The sequence below is a fragment of the Scyliorhinus canicula genome, chromosome 12 (genome assembly GCF_902713615.1).
Source record: "Scyliorhinus canicula chromosome 12, sScyCan1.1, whole genome shotgun sequence".
Lineage (NCBI taxonomy): Eukaryota > Metazoa > Chordata > Chondrichthyes > Carcharhiniformes > Scyliorhinidae > Scyliorhinus > Scyliorhinus canicula.
This window is the reverse complement of record NC_052157.1, coordinates 8,464,201-8,483,424: the sequence shown is the minus strand read 5'-3', so window position 1 is coordinate 8,483,424 and position 19,224 is coordinate 8,464,201. Positions and strand designations below refer to the sequence as shown.

General features: G+C 49.3%; 1 non-coding gene across 1 annotated transcript; it reads left to right on the top strand.

Moving 5' to 3' along the window:
- The first annotated feature begins 17,119 nt into the window (after positions 1-17,119).
- On the top strand, positions 17,120-17,319 carry LOC119975343. The gene has a single exon (XR_005462750.1). It is a non-coding gene; the product is annotated as a U2 spliceosomal RNA (small nuclear RNA).
- The last annotated feature ends 1,905 nt before the right edge of the window (positions 17,320-19,224 follow it).

Here is a 19,224-nt window from a genome sequence, read left to right as displayed (position 1 = left end):
AGACTCGATGGGCTGAATGGCCTCCTTCTGCACTGTAAATTCTATGATTCAATGATACCTCTTTGATCAAGCATTTTGACATCTCCCCTAACAACTCCTTATGAGCCTCGGTGTCAATTATTGTTTGATAGGGCAGTACGGTGGCACAGTGGTTAGGACTGCTGCCTCACGTCGCCGAGGTCCCAGGTTCAATCCCAGCTCTGGGTCACTGTCCGTGTGGAGTTTGCTCATTCTCCCAGTGTTTGTGTGGGTTTCGCCCCCACAACCCAAACAAGATATGCAGATTAGCCACGCTAAATTGCCTTCTATTAGAGAAACATGAATTGGGTACTCTAAAAAATTTTTTTGAAAGTATTGTTTGATGATCTTTCCTGTGAAGTACCTTGCCATATTTTAATACTTTGTATGTACGCAAGTTATTGTTGCAGCTATTTTTGCAAAGATTGTAATTCGAACAATTTGTAAGGGTATGCGCGACACCATCTTAACAACCAGAAGCTCCAATCGTGATGCTTCCACTCTCTGTAACCCGGCATCTCCTTATAAATTAGATAATAGTTGGATTATTAAACATTATATTTGGATGGGTTTGGCTTTTGTTGTATGGTATCACCTTGACTTTTCTCATATTAAGGATTATTTCCATGCTATACCTTAATTACTTAGCCAAATGTGCATACAGTCTCATTTATGGGTGGTACGGTAGCACAGTGGTTAGCACTGTTGGTTCACAGCGCCAGGGTCCCAGGTGAGATTCCCACTTGGGTCACTGTTTGTGCGGAGTCTGCACATTCTCCCTGTGTCTGTGTGGGTTTCCTCCGGTTACCTCCCGCAAGTCCCAAAAGACATGCTTGTTAGGGCAAATTGGACATTCTGAATTCTCCCTGTGTACCCGAACAGGTGCCGGAGTGTGGCGACTAGGGGCTGTTCACAGTAACTTAATTCAGTGTTAATGTAAGCCTACTTGTGACACTAATAAAGATTATCATCTTAGACAAATCAATTTCAAGTAAGTTCAGCCATTCAATGGAGATATGGGGGATTTGCAACCTAACTCAATGGTCAGAATGTTATGACCATCGTTCCCCCCACCCCGTCCCCACTTAATCCCAGGCAGATTGCTGCAGTACTGTTTCTGGCCACTGCAGCGCTGTGTCTTGCCAGGGTGAGGAGCTGTCGACAATTTGATCGGCTGACAGCTCTCACCAACGGGCCTTCCGTCCCAGGGCACAGGGAAGGCCTGTCCACTGCTACTCAATGCTCAAGTGAGGAGGTTTGAGGGTCCATGGCTGCGCATTAGGTGTAGACTCTTGGGATGGCAAGCACCAAACGTTCGCCAGCCTTAAATTTCTACCCTATATGATGCACTATCAATTACGACGAGACGAGAGTAGAGAGTAATCGAGGCTTTATTAAGCAGAGATGTGTGGCCTCCTGTAGCTGCTGCCGAAATGGCTGCAGCTCGGTGAACACACACATTTATACTCCGCCTACTGGGCGGAGCCAACAAACAGGAATCTACCCCCGAACCTGTAGTACAGGAGCCTTACCGTAATACACCTCATATGTAATACATATACAACAGTGGTGACTACCACACTATATATCTGCCTTTTCCCAATATCCCTTAATATTATGGTTAAGGGAAATCTATCAATATCAGATCCAAAATTTTTAATTGACTCGGCATCAATTGCTGTTTCCAGGAGGGAGTGCTGAACCTCCATCATCCTTTGTCTGTGAAAGTGTCCCTTAACTTCTGAAAAGCTGCAGACTCATTTAGGCCATGAACCCTGATTCTAGATTCCTCAACCAGTAAAAGTAGTTTCGCTCTATCTACTTTATCTTTTCTCCGTAATACCACAAAATCTTTGATTTAATCACTTTCTAACCTTCTAAATTCCTGGAATACGTCTCTTGATTTATCTGGTCTCTGCTGGATTGCCTTGTTTGCTCTTGTACAGTTGACCTGGTGGCCCAACGCTTGGCCTGGTTGAGGGGTCACTCTGACATTTGATGAAGGCACTGCCACCTGTCCCCATCTCTTCCACCTCTGCCTCCTTTTATTGTCCGTGGCTGCGAACTGGCCACCCTCTGTCGACTGGGAGACAACTTTAATGCCACAGCCCACTCAAGTCGGCAAACGTTGGCAAACAGAAACTGGTTTTGATTCTGATTGCTTTGGAACAGTGAATCGGGTTATCTTTGAATCGGCTTTATCTGCACGTCAAGCTTAGCGCCGTGCCAACAAATAGCTTTCGTCTGACATGTACTCGTGCACTTTATGAGCCAGCAGCGTGTTAAATGCCAGGTAGTCGGGGACTGAAGGAGATTGGCATTCTTCGAACTTTGTGAAGAGTCAGGATTGTCAACATTGGCGAATTCCCAGGTGTAAGATCTTCAGTCAGTGTGCCTGAGGCCTCACTTCATGCTAAAACATTTGTAAGCCGTGCCAACTTGCCAGTAACATGCTCTCCGTCTCTCTCTCTCTCTTTCTCTCTCTCATTCCCGTCCCTTTCTTTACCCCTTTCCTCACCACTCATGTCCCTTTTCTCTATATCTAACCTCCCAGACTGTAAGATTTACAAATATATTCCTCATATATTCGTCCGGATGCTCAGGTTTCCTCCCACAAGTTCCGAAAGACGTGCTTGTTAGGTGAATTGGACATTCTGAATTCTCCCTCTGTGTATCCGAACAGGCGCCAGAGTGTGGCGATTAGGGGCTTTTCACAGTAACTTTATTGCACTGTTAATGTCAGCCTACTTGTGAAAATAATAAAAATTATTATTATTTGATCTTTTGCCTTAATAGGGAGTGAGAGGAAAGAAAATGTGACCATGGAGGACAGACTGCTCCAACATTCATAGCAATGGTGAAAGCCTTCATTAAATCTCTAAGGCCCTGATGATTTATGGGTGGGAGGTTTTCCTGATACTGAAGATTTTGCCGGCTGCACAATACTCGCTTCAATTCTTCATCAAGAGAAAAGCACCAAGTAAGGGGATGGATCCAGGAGCCAGAAGCCGAGTGGGTGCGTGCGGATGAGGCCTCCTGCATGGGGATCTCCCTCCGGGCCCTCGCCACGGCAGCACTCCCATCCCCACCCAAAAAACACTCCAGCAGCCCAGTGGTGACAGCCACCCTCCAATCCTGGAACCAACTGCGGCAGCAATTTGGCCTGACCAAAATGTCGGACAAGGCTCCCATCTGCAACAACCATAGGTTCAAACCAGCACTGACCGACGCCACCTTCAAAAGGTGGAGGCAGGACGGGGGGACACTGACAGTCAGGGACCTATACACGGACGACAGGATCGCAACACTGGACGAACTGACAGAGAAATTTCGGCTACGGTACCTGCAGCTCAAAAACTTCCTACGAAAGGAGACAAGGACGTACCCACAACCGCCACGACAGACACTACTGGAAGACCTATTGGACGCAAGTATCCTAGAGAAAGGGAACTGTAGCGACATGTATGACCGACTGGTAGAAAGGGACGACACCATACTGGACGCAACAAGAAGGAAATGGGAGGACGACCTGGGGATGGAGATAGGGTGGGGACTCTGGAGCGAAGCACTGCATAGGGTCAACTCCACCTCCACGTGCGCAAGGCTCAGCCTGACGCAACTAAAAGTGGTACATAGAGCCCACTTAACAAGAAACCGTATGAGTAGGTTCTTCCCGGAGGTGGAGGACAGATGTGAACGGTCCAAAGAGGCCCGACCAACCACATGTTCTGGTCTTGCCCCAGACTTGTGGAGTACTGGACAGCCTTCTTCGAGGCTATGTCCAAAGTGGTGGGGGTGAGGGTGGAGCCATGCCCGATAGTGGCGGTCTTCGGGGTTTCAGACCAGCCAGATCTATTCCTGGGGAGGAGGGCGGACGCCCTTGCCTTTGCCTCCCTGATCGCCCGCCGTAGAATCCTGTTTGGCTGGCGGTCAGCAGCACCGCCCAGAGCTGCAGACTGGCTGTCCGACCTCTCGGAATCTCTCCAAATGGAGAAAATCAAATTCGCCATCCGAGGGTCGGACGACGGCTTCCACAGAACGTGGGAGCCATCCATGCAACTGTTCCGGGACCTGTTTGTGGCCAACGTACAAGAGGAAGAATAGTCGGGTGGCCAAGAATCAGGGGGAAAATGGACGGGAATCGGGGGAAGGTAACGGGTTCGTTACGGGGGTTTGATGGCTAGCTAAGGCCCAAAACCAAACTGTAAATAAATGCCAATAAACATGTGCCTCGGCCATATTGGGGAATGTAAAATATGTATGCCGGCTAAAGGGGGCGGCCACAGTTGTTATTATGAAGATGCTTACCTGTAAATATACATGTTAATTTTTGTGTGTTCTTCTGTTTTTTCTCTCTCTCTAACAATTTGTAATTTGTTCAATATAAAACATGAAAACTGAATAAAAAACATTTATTAAAAAAAGAGAAAAGCACCATAAATGCCGGTAACGTCTTCACACTTTTCCATCATTAAGACAGCCTATTTCCATCTCTGTAGGTCCGACTCTGTCCCAATCTGTTGCTGAAACTCATTCATGCCTTGTTACCTTTCGACTTGACTGCTTTAACACACTCCACGGACTCCCTCCGTAAGCTGGAGGTCAATGCAAAACTCTGCTGCCCTTGTCCTAACTTGCACCAAGTCCCATTCACTCATCAGCCCTGTGCTGGCTGGCACGCATCTGTACACTTCAATTTTAAAACCCTCACCCTTGATTATAAATCTCTCCACACCCTGGGCCTTTTCTATCACTGTCATCCCCTCTCACCCTGCAACCCTCTGAGATATGTGTGCCCCTCCAGTTCTGCCATCTTCAGCTACCCCTGGTTTCCATCGCTCCACCATTGGCGGCCGTGCCTTCAGCTACCTGGATCCTAAGCTCTGGAATTCACTCCCTAAAATGCTCCATCTCACTACCTCTCTCTCCTCCTTTAAGGCACTCACAGCACAGTGGTTAGCACTGTTGCTTCACAGCTCCAGAGTCCCAGGTTTGATTCCCGGCTTGGGTCACTGTCTGTGCGGAGTCTGCACGCCCCCCCCCCCCCCCCCCCCCCCCGTGCCTCCGTGGGTATCCTCCGGGCGCTCCGGTTTCCTCCCACAATCCAAAAATGTGGGGCGGAATTCTCCGCAGGGGGCCGAATTCGTGAAGGCCGTCGTGAACTCGGCCGAGGTTCGCGACGGCCTCGGAGCCCGCTCCCCGCACCTAATTCACCCCCACCCGGGGGGCTAGGAGCGGGCCTCCGTCTTTCTCAGCAGCGATCTCGTCACGCCGAGAATGTGAAGTCATCCGCGCATGCGCGGGTTGCCGGATCCAACCCGCGCATGCGCGGATGACTTCATCGCGCAGACGGCACGAACCCGTGCATGCGCGGTGGCCGTCTTTCTCCTCAGCCGCCCGGCAAGATGTGGCGGCTTGATCTTGCCGGGCGGCGGAGGGGAAAGAGTGCGTCCGTTTTGGACGCTGGCCCGACGATCGTTGGGCACCGATCGTGGGCCTGTCCCCTCCCGAGCACAATCGTGGTGCTCCCGTGCCAATCGGGCCCCTAGATGCCCCGAATGGGCACCTGCCGCCCGTTTCACGAATGCAGCGACCAGGTGTGGTTGCTGCCGTGGTGAAACGGGCATGAAGGGCCGGCCGCTCAGCCCATCGGACTCGGAGAATCGCCATTCGCCGTGAAAAACGGCGAGCGGCGATTTTTCCGTGCCGGCTGGGGGGGAATCGCTGGGGGAGCCAGGGGGTCGTAAAAAATGTCGGGAGGCCCTCCCACGATTCTCCCATGCCACGTGGGGAGCAGAGAATTCCGCCCGTGCAGTTTAGGTGGATTAGCCATGACAAATTGCCCTTAATTTCCAAAAAGGTTAGGTTGGGATACGGGGATAGGGTGGAGGTGTGGACTTAAGTGGAGTGCTCTATCAAAGGGTCGGTGCAGGCTCGATGGGCCGAATGCCCTCCATCTGCACTGTAAATTCTATGATTAAATCTGACCTTTTTGACAAAGTTTGAGTTGTCCTCCGAATACAGCCCCAAATTGAATTTGATCATGTGTAACGCCTGGGGTGTTTTACTGCTAATAAGTGCTATATAAATGCAAGTTCTTGTTGCATGTTATTAGAAATGGGAGTTGATTTTGTTTACACGGGCCTGTTGGAATGTTCCAGGTTAAAGTAGAGCATTCAGAATTATTGTTCCAGACATTGGGAAGCATGACGTCATTGAGGTTTCCTGTGAACTTTGCAGGTGCCTCAAGACTGGAGGATTGTTTACTGAACGGATTTAACATCGACACAAAAAGCTCGGTTCGCCTTTAAGGAACGAGGTTGGTTAGGGCCACAATGTGAGTTGACTCTGTAAGACAGGTATGTGCTTGCTCCTCAAGCACACATTCCATCTCACTGCAGATCTCAATGGAGAAGAAGTTGAAAAACCTCTTAAGGCAGACAGCGCTTGTTCAGAACCTGGCCCTCCCAACCAACAAAGGTCAACATGGTCATGTCTCACTGTCAGTTAATACTGCCTGTTTTTCTAAGAGGTAATTAGTGGCGAGGTGCCCGCTTTTACAGAGCCTAGAAAAGGACAAGATTTAACCGAGAATGAAGTTTGGGATGTCACACAAAATTGTTAGCCTTTTGAATCCTCTGTGCACAAAGTATTTGGTGCAAAGAAGGCAGAAAATACTGATGTAAATAGATTCGGTGTATTCTAGTTTCTATTCAAATATTTCCGCCAATCCTTCCGTGATGGAATTTGGGGCAATTATCAACTTGTTACCTGGGTTTAAAGCTGTAAGTTTGGATTACTGCACCTTATAGAAACCACCCCATTAGAGAGCCCCCCCCTCATAAATATCGTCCCATAATAAAAAACACCCCTTATAGAAACCACTCTTTATAGAAATGTCCAGTTATAGAAACCCACTTATAGAAACTGCACCTTACAGAAATCCCCATTATAGAACTCAATCTTTATAGAAACCCCACCTTATAGAAATCCCCATTAAGAAATCACCATTATAGAATCAACCCTTATAGAAACCCCACCTTATAGAAATCCCCATTATAGAAATCACACCTTATAGAAACCCCACCTTATAGAAATCCCCATTATAGAAATCACACCTTATAGAAACCCCACCTTATAGAAATCCCCATTATAGAAATCACCATTATAGAATCAACCCTTATAGAAACCCCACCTTATTAAAATCCCCATTATAGAAATCACACCTTTTAGAAACCCCCATTATAGAAATCACACCTTATAGAAACCCCACCTTATCGAAATCCCCGTTATAGAAATCACACCTTATAGAAATCCCCATTATAGAAATCACACCTTACAGAAACCCCACCTTATAGAAATCCCCACTATAGAAAACACACCTTTTAGAAACCCCCATTATAGAAATCACACCTTACAGAAACTCCACCTTATAGAAATCCCCATTATAGAATCAACCCTGAAAATGAAAATCACTTATTGTCACGAGTTGGCTTCAAATGAAGTTAATGTGAAAAGCCCCTAGTGGCCACATTCCGGCACCTGCTCGGGGAGGCTGGTACGGGAATTGAACCGTGCTGCTGGCCTGCCTTGGTCTGCTTTCAAAGCCAGCGATTTAGCCCAGTGAGCTAAACCAGCCCCTTCAACCCTTATAGAAACCCCACCTTATAGAAACCCCACCTTATAGAAACCCCATTATAGAATCAACCCTTATAGAAACCCCACCTTATAGAAATCTCCATTATAGAAATCACCCAGGAAACCTGTGGCTGGGGCTTGGCATCGGCGGCACTGCAAGATCCCACCGGCATGAACATTCGGAACATTCTGGCTGACATATCTTGACTTTCGAAGGTTGCTGATGAACACGGCTCATAGTCTCACCGATACCTTCAACCAGCAAATAATTGCAGAATCCTTAATCATCTCAGTTCTAGTGGAAGAGTTCCCTAGGGGAGTGTTCTCGCCCCAATCATGTTCAGCTTTTTCATTCACGACCGTCATAAGGTCAGAAGGAGGCGGTGGGTGCCCGGGCGGTGGATGCCCGGGCGGTGGGTGCCCGGGCAGTGGGGGGGGGGGGGGGGGGGGTTAATGTTTGCGGATGATTGCATAATGCTCAGCACCATTCTTGGCTCCTCAAATACTGAAGCCGACCATGCCCAAATGCCGCAAGGCCCAGACAATATCCAGTCTTGAGCTGACAAATGGCAAGTAACCTTCGTGCTGCACAAGTGGCAGGCAGTGACCATCTCCTACAAGGGAGGATCTAACCATCGGCCATTGACATTCAATGGCATTACCATCACTAAATCCCTCTCTATCGACATCTTGGGGGTTGCCATTGACCAGAAACCGAACTGGACTAGACACATTAATACTGTGGCTAGAAGAGCAGACCAGAAGTTGGGACGTGTAGAATAACTCACCTCCTGACTCCCCAAAGCCTGTCCACCATCTACAAGGCACAAGTCAGGAGTGTGATGGAACACTCTCCACTTGCCTGGATGAGTGCAGCTCCAACAACACTCAAGAAGCTCAACACCATCCAGGACAAAGCAGCCCTTGGGGGCTTGCTTGGCGAGGCAAACGGACCTTGATTGGCACCCCCGCCACGATATTCAGCATTCACTTCCTCCACCACCGACGGACAATGGGAGCAATTTACAAGATTCACTGCAGGAACTCACCACGCCGCCTTCGATTGCAACTTCCAAACCTAAGACCTCTATCGCCTCGAAGGACAAGGGCAGCAGATGCATGGAAACAGCATCACCTGCACGTTCCCCTCCAGCTACACAGCATCCTGACTTGGAAATATATCGCCATTCTTTCACTGTCGCTGGGTCAAATGTCTGGAACTCCCTCCCTAACAGCACTGTGGGTGTACCTACGTGACATGGGCAGCACGGTAGCATTGTGGATAGCACAATCGCTTCACAGCTCCAGGGTCCCAGGTTCGATTTCGGCTTGGGTCACTGTCTGTGTGGAGTCTGCACATCCTCCCCGTGTGTGCGTGGGTTTCCTCCGGGTGCTCCGGTTTCCTCCCACAATCCAAAGATGTGCACGTTAGGTGGATTGGCCATGATAAATTGCCCTTAGTGTTGGGTGGGGTTACTGGGTTATGGGGATAGGGTGGAGGTGTTAACCTTGGGTAGGGTGCTCTTTCCAGGAGCCGGTGCAGACTCGATGGGCCGAATGGCCTCCTTCTGCACTGTAAATTCTATGTCTATGGGCTGCAGCGAGTTAAAGACGGAAGCTCACCACCACCTTCTCAAGGGCAATAAATGCTGGTTAGCCAGCGACACCCATGTCTCATGAAGGAATGGCTCATAAAACTGTCATGCACTGCTCGTGTGTTAGAAAACCATACAGACTGAAGGTCTATGCTAGACTAGCTGACCCTAGATATTGCAGTGGTTGAGAGTTACTGCTGCTTACCTTTATCCAGGATGGAAAGTACATGAATATTCGGAGAGGGAAGGATTGACTGTGGCTGTGATGCCCCTCATTGTCGAACAGTTCACATCCTGATGGTAAAATGGGATGAAGACAATGGCCTGATGTAGGCCCTAAACCAGACTAACTGGAAGATTCTGGCGTGGAATTCCCCTCATGCTGAAGGCAGCAGGAAGACCACAACGGGACCCTTCAGCCCATCTTATCCCACCCGTTCAAAATGCTGTCCTCCCATTCCAACATTGCGCATGTTCATCCTGGCCAGTCTCCTGGCAGATAAATACCCACCGTCCAATATTATGAAAAAAAAAATTGAGAGGGGGAACGTGCAGCGAGACCTGGGTGTCTTTGTACACCAGTCACTGAAGGTGAGCAGGCAGGTGCAGCAGGCAGTGAAGGAGGCAAATGGTACGTTGGCCTTCATAGCGAGCGGATTTGAGTACAGGAGCAGGGATGTCCTGCTGCAATTATACAGGGCCTTGGTGAGGCCACACCTGGAATATTGTGTGCAGTTTTGGTCTCCATATCTGAGGAAGGATGTTCCAGCTGTAGAGGGAGCAGCAGCGGAGGTTTACCAGACTGATTTCTGGGATGGCGGGATGGAGGTAAGGGGAGAGATTGACTAGGTTAGGATTGTATTTGCTGGAGTCCAGAAGAATCAGGGGGGGTATCTCATAGAGACTTATAAAATTCGAACAGGACTGGACAGGGTAGATGCAGGAAGGATGTTCCCGATGGTGGGTCTGTCCAGAACCAGGGGTCACAGTCTGAGGATACGGGGTAGACTATGTAGGACAGAGATGAGGAGAAATTTCTTCACCCAGAGAGTGGTCAGCCTGTGGAATTTGTTGTCACGGAAAGTAGCGAAGGCCAAAATGTTGCATGTTTTCAAGAAACAGCAGTTAGGGTGAAGGGGATCAAAGGATATGGGGGGGAAAGCAGGATTAGGCTGTTGAGTTGGATGATCAGCCATGATTATAGCGAAAGGCAGAGCAGGCTCGAAGGGCCGAATGGACTCCTCCTGCTCCTATTTCCTGTGTTTCGTTGTAAAAATAAAGAGATAATCTGGTCATTGTCCTTTGTGAGAGCTTGCCACATGCAGATTGGCTCCCTCGCTTTCTACAGGGGCTGGTTTAGCTCACTGGGCTAAATCGCAGGCTTATAAAGCAGACCAAGGCAGGCCAGCAGCACGGTTCAATTCCCGTACCAGCCTCCCTGGACAGGCGCCGGAATGTGGCGACTAGGGGCTTTTCACAGTAACTCCATTGAAGCCTACTCGTGACAATAAGCGATTTTCATTTCATTTCATAACAAAGGGACCACAATTGTACCACGCTGTTCATTGGCTGTAAAAAGACTTTGGAATCTCCTGAGGTTGAGAGAGATGCTGCAAAATATTCCTCTCCTTCCCATTTCGTAGACAAATCCAATTCCTGATATTTTCCTGCTGAGTAACTGAGAAGGATTCATCGCGTTATAAGTGCAGCACGGCGGCACAATGGTTAGCACCGCTGCCTCACCGCACCAGGGACCCGGGTTCAATTCCAGCCTCGGGTGACTGGCTGTGTGGAGTTTGAATATTTTTCCCCCGTGTGTGCGTGGGTTTCCTCCGGGTGCTCCGGTTTCCTCCCACAGTCCAAAGATGTGCAGGTTGGGTGGGGTTACGGGGATGGGCCGAGGGAGGGGGGGTGCTCTTTCAGTGGGTCGGTGCAGACCTATGGGCCGAATGGCCTCCTTCTGCACTGCAGGGATTGCATGAGGTGGAGTTGAAATCTCCAACCGATTCTCTATTATTCAGCATCCCTGAGGTGGAAAAAAATAATCAGTCGTGATTTCCATCCCCGATTACAATCTTGAATTCCTGCTGAAAATTACACATCCTGGCTCGCACATCAAGTGTGACCAAAGTACTGGGAGGCTGCCTGTTGGGTTTTGGCATGAGCTAATGCCTTCAACGACATGAAAGAGAATAACGATGGGGGGGGAGAAAGTCTTTGAGTGTTGATGAGCCATCAATTGCTCGAGAGACGAGTTGCTGTACAAAAGTTTGGCTTTAATAAGCTAGAACTTAGCCCTGCTGTTGTCTACAATAAAATGGACGACCGCCGGGTGTTTTGACTATTTATACCTCGGCAAGGAGGCGTGGTTAATTCAGCCTCTCGACCAATCGGAGAGCTGTCACATGACTGGTCTCAACCACTCGGTCGAGAGGCACATGACCGACCAGGGCCAATGGTAAGCCGGTGTTCTGCCCCAGTGGCAGACAGCTATGCAAATCATATCACCACAAGTGTCAGGTGTGGTTCAGTGGACAGCATGCTTGCTTTTGAGTCACAAAGTTGTGGGTTCAAGCCCCGGTCCAGGGTTTCCTTTTTCTTCCTATGTCAAAGCAATTTGAAAGAGCTGGCACTGACGCAATGGGCCAAATGGCCTCCTTCCGTTCTGCATGACTCTGTGAAGTCTCATCCTTGTTCTCAAATCTCTTTGAGGCTTCACAACCCTCCCTACCTCTGTAACATCCTCTCATAATAATAATAATCTTTATCATCACAAGTAGGCTTACAATTTTTAAATAAATTTAGCATACCCAAATTATTTTTTTCCCCAATTAAGGGGCAATTTAGCGTGGCCAATCCAACTAACCTGCACACCTTTGGGTCGTGGGGGTGAAACCCACGCAGACACGGGGAAAAGGTGCAAACTCCACATGGACAGTGACCCAGGGCCGGGTTTTCAAACCCGGGTCCTCAGTGCTGCAGTCCCAGTGCTAACCACTGCGTAACAAACCACTGCGCCATATGCCGCCACCCTCAGGTAGGCTTACATTAACACAGCAGTGAAGTTACTGGGAAAAGCCCCTAGTTGCCACGCTCCGGCGCCTGTTCGGGTACACCGAGGGAAAATTCAGAATGTCCAATTCACCTAACAAGCACGTTTTCCGGGGCTTGTGGGAGGAAACCGGAGCACCCGGAGGAAACCCACGCAGACACGGGGAGAACGTGCATACTCCGCACAGGCAGTGACCCAAGCCGGGAATCGAACCTGGGACCCTGGAGTTGCGAAGCAACAGTGCTAACCACTGTGCTACTGTGCCGCCCTAATATCTACTTCTGTGAAACGCCCTGGGACCCCACTCACTATGTTAAAGGTGCTATAATAATGCAAGTTGTTGTGCCGCGATCTCGAGGTTGACTCGCAGTGGGGAGTACAGTGCTGGGGGTGAAATGTGACTGAAGCGAAAGGTCAGGCCAGTTCGTAGGTGACATCAGCAGAGCCGGCATGAAACGCTGTTGAACATTAGCCAGACTGGGAGTAATTTTTAAAAAGAAGCTGTCAGTTATGTTTAGACTAGCACATACCTGGGCTGGTGTGGGAGCTAAATACATGGTAAAGGAAAACAAAATGCCAGAGCTCTTGTCAATGAAGCAGCATGAAATCCAGCCCCTTTATCCGGCCGTTTACACAGCAATACTCCCGCAAACAAAGAGAAAGGACAATCACCACATCAGGGTCCACCTAATTGTGTAAAGGTCTTGCAACCAAGTGGGAACAAATACGGAGATATCGAGCACGGTCAGGATTATGTTAGATCTTTTTACCATGCTCTCTGGGTGACCCCTCCATCGGTGGCACAGGACAATAGCTCGAGGATTTTACTGAGTGTTCAAAACTGTGAAGGCTCCCCATGGCACAGAGAGGAAATTCAATGCGTGGAGGGGTGGGGTCTGTTGGGTGTGGGGTGGGGTGAGTTTATGGGGTGGTGTGTAGGGTGGGGTGTGTGTGTGGGGTGGGGTGTGTGAGGGTGCGTGCGTGTGGAGGGGTGGGGTCTGTGGGATGATGGGTGGGGTGCGTGTGTGGGGTGGGGTGCGGGTGTGGGTCTGTGTGGGGTGGTGTGTGGGTCCATGTTTGTTCTTTGTGTGGGGTGGTGTCTGTGTGTGTGGGGTGGTGTGTGGGTCTGTGTGAGGCGTGGTGTGTGGGTCTGAGGGTCTGTGTGTGGGGTGGTGTGTGGGTCTGTGTGTGGGTCTGTATGTGGGGTGGTGTGTGGGTCTGTGTGTGGGGTGGTGTCTGTGTGTGTTTGGGTCTGTGTGTGGGATGGGTTGTGGGTCTGTGTGTGTGTGGGTCTGTGTGGGGTGGTGTCTGTCTGTGTGTGTGTGGGTGGGGTGGTGCGTGGGTCTGTGTGTCGGGTGTGTTTGCGTGGGTCTGTGTGGGTCTGTGTGTGGGGTGGTGCGTGGGTCTGTGTGTGGGTCTGTGTGTGGGTTGTGTGTGTGTCTGTGTGTGGGTCTGTGTGAGGTGGTGTGTGGGTCTGTATGTGTGTCTGTGTGCTGGTCTGTGTGTGGGTGGTGTGTGGGTCTGTGTGTGGGCTTTGTGTGGGGTGGTGTGTGTGTCTGTGTGTGGGGTGTTGTGTGATTCTGTGTGTGGGGTGGTGCCTGTGTGAGTGTAGGTGGTGTGAGAGTCTGTATGTAGGTCTGTGTGGGGTGTGGTATGTGGGTCTGTGTGTGGGTCTTTGTGTGGGGTGGTGTCTGTGTGTGTAGGTGGTGTGCGGGTCTGTGTGTGTCTGTGTGGGGCGGTGTGTGGGTCTGTGTGTGAGGTGGTGCCTGTGTGTGTGGGTCTGTGTGTGGGGTGGTGTGTGGGTCTGTGTGTGGGGTAGTGTGTGTGTGGGTCTTTGTGTGGGGTGGTCTCTGTGTGTGTAGGCGGTGTGTGAGTCTGTGTGTGTCTGTGTGGGGTGGTGTGTGGGTCTGTGTGTGAGGTGGTGTCATGTGGGTGGGTCTGTGTGGGGTGGTGTGTGGGTCCGCATGTGGTCTTTGTGTGGGGTGGTGTCTGTATGTGTGGGTCTCTGTGTGTAGTGGTGTGTGGGTCTGTATGTGGTTCTGTTTGTGGGGTGGTATGCATGTCTGTGTGTGGTGTGGTGTCTGTGTGTGTGTGGGGTGGTGTGTGGGTCTGTGTGGGGGGTGGTGTGTGGGTCTGTGTGTGGGGTGGTGTCTGTGTGTGTGTGGGGTGGTGTGTAGGTCTGTGTGGGATGTGGTGTGTGTGTCTGTGTGGGGGTGGGTCTGTGTGTCGGGTGTGTTTGTGTGGGTTTGTGTGTGGGGTGGTGTGTGTGTCTGTGTGGGGGTGGTGTGTGGGTCTGTGTGTGGGGTGGTATGTGGGTCTGTGTGTGGGGTGGTGTGTGTGTCTGTGTGTGGGGTGGTGTGTGTTTGTCTGTGTGTGTGTCTGTGTGAGGTGTGTGTCTGTGTGTGGGGTGGTGTGTGTGTCTGTGTGGGGTGGTGTGTGTGTGTCTGTGTGTGGTGTGGGGTGTGTGTCTGTGTGTGGGGTGAGGTGTGTGTGTCTGTGTGTGTGTCTGTGTGTGGGGTGGGGTGTGTGTCTGTGTGTGTGTCTGTGTGTGGGGTGGTGTGTGTGTCTGTCTGTGTGTGGGGTGGTGTGTGTGTCTGTGTGTGGGGTGGTGTGTGTGTCTGTGTGTGTGTCTGTGTGTGGGGTGTGGTTGGTATCTCTGAGCAGGAAGACTGTGGCTCTTTCACTGGTCCTTTTCAAAGTGAGAATGACTATCAGGGAGGGATGTACGAGCCAAAGTTGCTGTTTGGGATGACTGTGCACTCTACCCTTGCTGCTGAAATCCATGTGTGTAGGTATCTTGTAAAAGACTTGGTCGGCTATCTATTCTGTTGAAGTTTTCTCACCTGTTGCCAAATATTGTCTGGGCTAAAACATTAAGAATGGGAACTTGGGCGTGTGGCAATAGGCGAACGAAAGAACGATCTTTGTTTCTACAGCAGCGCTCACAAGCGCAGAGCCTCTGGGAACACTTTACAGCCAATATGTACTAGAATGTGGATATCAACCCACAGTCTTCAGATAGGATGTGAGACAGCCACTCACTGATCCAAGTCTGACACTTGGGTGAATGTGCCCGCGTCAGATTCAAGGGTCTAGGGGGGGGGGGGGGGGGGGGGGGGTTAGGGTTTGAGTACATTTAGCAAAACTTAAACATGACGTTTTTTTTATTCGAGACATTAAGTGCAGTCCCCGAACTCTCTAATTTTCGTTTGCCCTTTATTGCTCATTTGAGCCATGATTGGCAGTGGGCGGGAATTCTGTCTGCTCCGGGTACAGGCGGCACGATAGCACAGTGGTTAGCACTGTTGCTTCACAGTGGTTAGCACTGTTGCTTCACAGCTCCAGGGTCCCGGGTTCGATTCCCGGCTTGGGTCACTGTCTGTGCGGAGTCTGCACGTTCTCCCCGTGTCTGCGTGTGTTTCCTCCGGGCGCTCCGGTTTCCTCCCACAATGAATCCTGACCTACACCCGCCTGAATCCACCTTGGGGCATAAGGGGGGGGGGAAGGAAAGTTCTGCCCGAAATGCCTCATCTCTTTGAAATTGCAAAGGGAAGATTCTTAGCAACAATTCACAAAGTTTTAGGGAGGACACGCAAGTCAGCTGGGGTTCTAATCTTTTTTTACTGTTATTCCTCAGTGACGGGAATTTGAGGAACATCTCAATCAATTAATTAAGATTGCACTGTCATGTAAACACTGCCAAAACACGTTCCCAAAGTCCAGGGTATATAACAAGCAGGAACAAGGCAGCACTTGAGAATAATCAACCTAATAGGATTCTTCAGTAGCAAATTGAAATTTATTTAAGTCTACTTCCAGACGACTGGAAGGTGGCTAATGTAACACCGCTGTTTAAGAAGGGAGGGAGGCAGAAGACAGGAAATTATAGGCCGGTTAGCCTGACTTCGGTCATTGGCAAGATTTTAGAGTCTGTTATTAAAGATGAGATCGCGAAGCACTTGGAAGCGCGTGGTAAAATAGGACTGAGTCAGCACGGCTTTGTCAAAGGGAGGTCATGTCTGACAAATCTGTTAGAGTTCTTTGAGGAGGTAACAAGCAAGTTAGACAAAGGAGAATCAGTGGACGTGATTTATTTAGATTTCCAGAAGGCCTTTGACAAGGTGCCACATAGGAGACTGTTAAATAAGTTAAAAGCCCATAGTGTTAAGGGTAAGATCCTGGCATGGATAGAGTGGGGATAAAGGGATCTTTTTCAGGATGGCAGCCGGTGACTAGTGGTGTGCCTCAGGGGTCTGTGCTGGGACCACAACTTTTCACAATATACATTAATGATCTGGAAGAAGGTACTGAAGGCACTGTTAATAATCATAAAAATAATATAATAATAATTGCTTATTGTCACAAGTAAGCTTCAATGAAGTTACTGTGAAAAGCCCTTAGTCGCCACATTCCGGCGCCTGTTCAGGGAGGCTGGTACGGGAATTGAACCCGCGCTGCTGCCTTGTTCTAAATTACAAGCCAGCTGTTTAGCCACTGTGCTAAACCAGCCCCATTGTGCTAACCAGCCCCAGTCTAAGTTTGCAGATGATACAAAGATCTGTAGAGAGACAGGTAGTATTGAGGAAGCAAGGGGGTTGCAGAAGGATTTGGACAGGCTAGGAGAGTGGGCAAAGAAGTGGCAGATGGAATATAGTGTGGAAAAGTGTGAGGTTATGCACTTTGGAAGGAGGAATTTAGGCATAGCCTATTTTCTAAATGGGGAAATGCTTCGGAGATCATAAGCACGAAGGGACTTGTTCACAATTCTCTTAAGGTTTATGTGCAGGTTCAGTCGGCAGTTAAGAAGGCAAATGCAATCGCTTCTCGGCCCGTTGGCTGAGATCAAGTGTAGTTTCTGCTCTGCCTTTTGGCTCAGATCTGCTATGTGTCTCTTGTGGGGACCATGAATTGGATTCAATTTGAATTGGTTTTTGGAGCAGGCAAGGAACTGGATTAGGGGTTCGCCCCTGTCCACATTCTGAGCTCTGGATTTGTAACTCTGAAAAAGTAATGAAAAAATGAAGAAAAGAAAAAAAAAGAAACAAAATGCAATGTTAGCATTCATGTCTAGAGGGCTAGAATACAAGACCAAGGATGTACTTCTGAGGCTGTATAAGGCTCTGGTCAGACCCCATTTGGAGTATTGTGAGCAGTTTTGGGCCCCGTATCTAAGGAAGGATGTGCTGGGGCCTTGGAAAGGGTCCAGAGGAGGTTCACAAGAATGATCCCTGGAATGAAGAACTTGTCGTCTGAGGAACGGTTGAGGAATCTGTGTCTGTACTCATTGGAGTTTAGAAGGATGAGGGGGGATCTTATTGAAACTTACAGGATACTGCGAGGCCCGGATAGCATGAACGTGGAGAGGATGTTTCCACTTGTAGGAAAAACTAGAACCAGAGCACACAATCTCAGATTAAAGTGACGATCCTTTAAAACAGAGATGAGGAGGAATTTCTTCAGCCAGAGGGTGGTGAATCTGTGGAACTCTTTGCCGCAGAAGGCTGTGGAGGCCAAATCACTGAGTGTCTTTAAGAACTAGATAGGTTCTTGATTAATAAGGGGATCAGGGGCTATGGGGAGAAGGCAGGAGAATGGGGAATGAGAAAAATAACAGCCATGATTGAGTGGCGGAGCAGACTCGATGGGCCGAGAGGCCTAGATCTGCTATGTCTTATGGACAGATCTCCCATGGCTTTGCTCACTGGTAGCCCGGGATTGGAATTACGATGCTGAGTTGAGACCTGGCCTGTGCCTTAGAGGGCACTGTCCTCAAATAGACAAAACAAGGAAATTAGACTGTCAGTAAAATCATTGATTGATTTTTTAGCAGATGGTGTGAAACAGCAAACAAAGTTTGGAATGGGTAACCAAGGCGATGATTATAAGGAGCTGATTTAGGAGCAATATTTGAGTTTATTGTGATTGCGTCTAAAGGGTTACGTGCTGTTTTGGTCTCTGTGTTAGAATCATAGAATTTACAGTGCAGCAGGAGGCCATTCGGCCCATTGAGTCTGCACCAGCTCTTGGAAAGAGCACCCTACCCAAGCCTACACCTCCACCCTATCCCCATAACCCAGTAACCCCACCCAACACTAAGGGCAATTTTGGACACCAAGTGCAATTTAGTATGGCCAATCCACCCAACCTGAAATGAAATGAAGCTGCACGTCTTTGGACTGTGGGAGAAAACCGGAGCACCCGGAGGAAACCCACGCAGACGCGGGGAGAACGTGCAGACTCTGCACAGACAGTGACCCAGCAGGGAATCGAACCTGGGATCCTGGCGCTGTGAAGCCACAGTGCTAGCTACTGTGTTGCCGTGCTGCCCTTAGTGGGCTGGTTTAAAGAAAATCCAGTATTGTCCACTTGGAATTTCACTCTCTGGAGAAAAGGAGAAGTGGGGGTGGGGGGCCAAACTGGATAAAGGTCTCTTGGATTTCATAGATATGACCAGTTTAGGTTCAGGAAAGTTCTGAATGTGAGAATGCGCAGAATGTGAAGATACGCAGAATGTGAGAATGCGCAGAATGTGAAGATACGCAGAATGTGAGAATGCGCAGAATGTGAGTATGTGCAGAATGTGAAGATACGCAGAATGTGAGTATGTGCAGAATGTGAGTATGTGCAGAATGTGAAGGTACGCAGAATGTGAGGATATGCAGAATGTGAGGATATGCAGAATGTGAGGATATGCAGAATGTGAGTATGTGCAGAATGTGAAGATACGCAGAATGTGAGTATGTGCAGAATGTGAGTATGTGCAGAATGTGAAGATACGCAGAATGTGAGGATATGCAGAATGTGAGGATATGCAGAATGTGAGGATATGCAGAATGTGAGGATATGCAGAATGTGAGTATGTGCAGAATGTGAAGATACGCAGAATGTGAGTATGTGCAGAATGTGAGTATGTGCAGAATG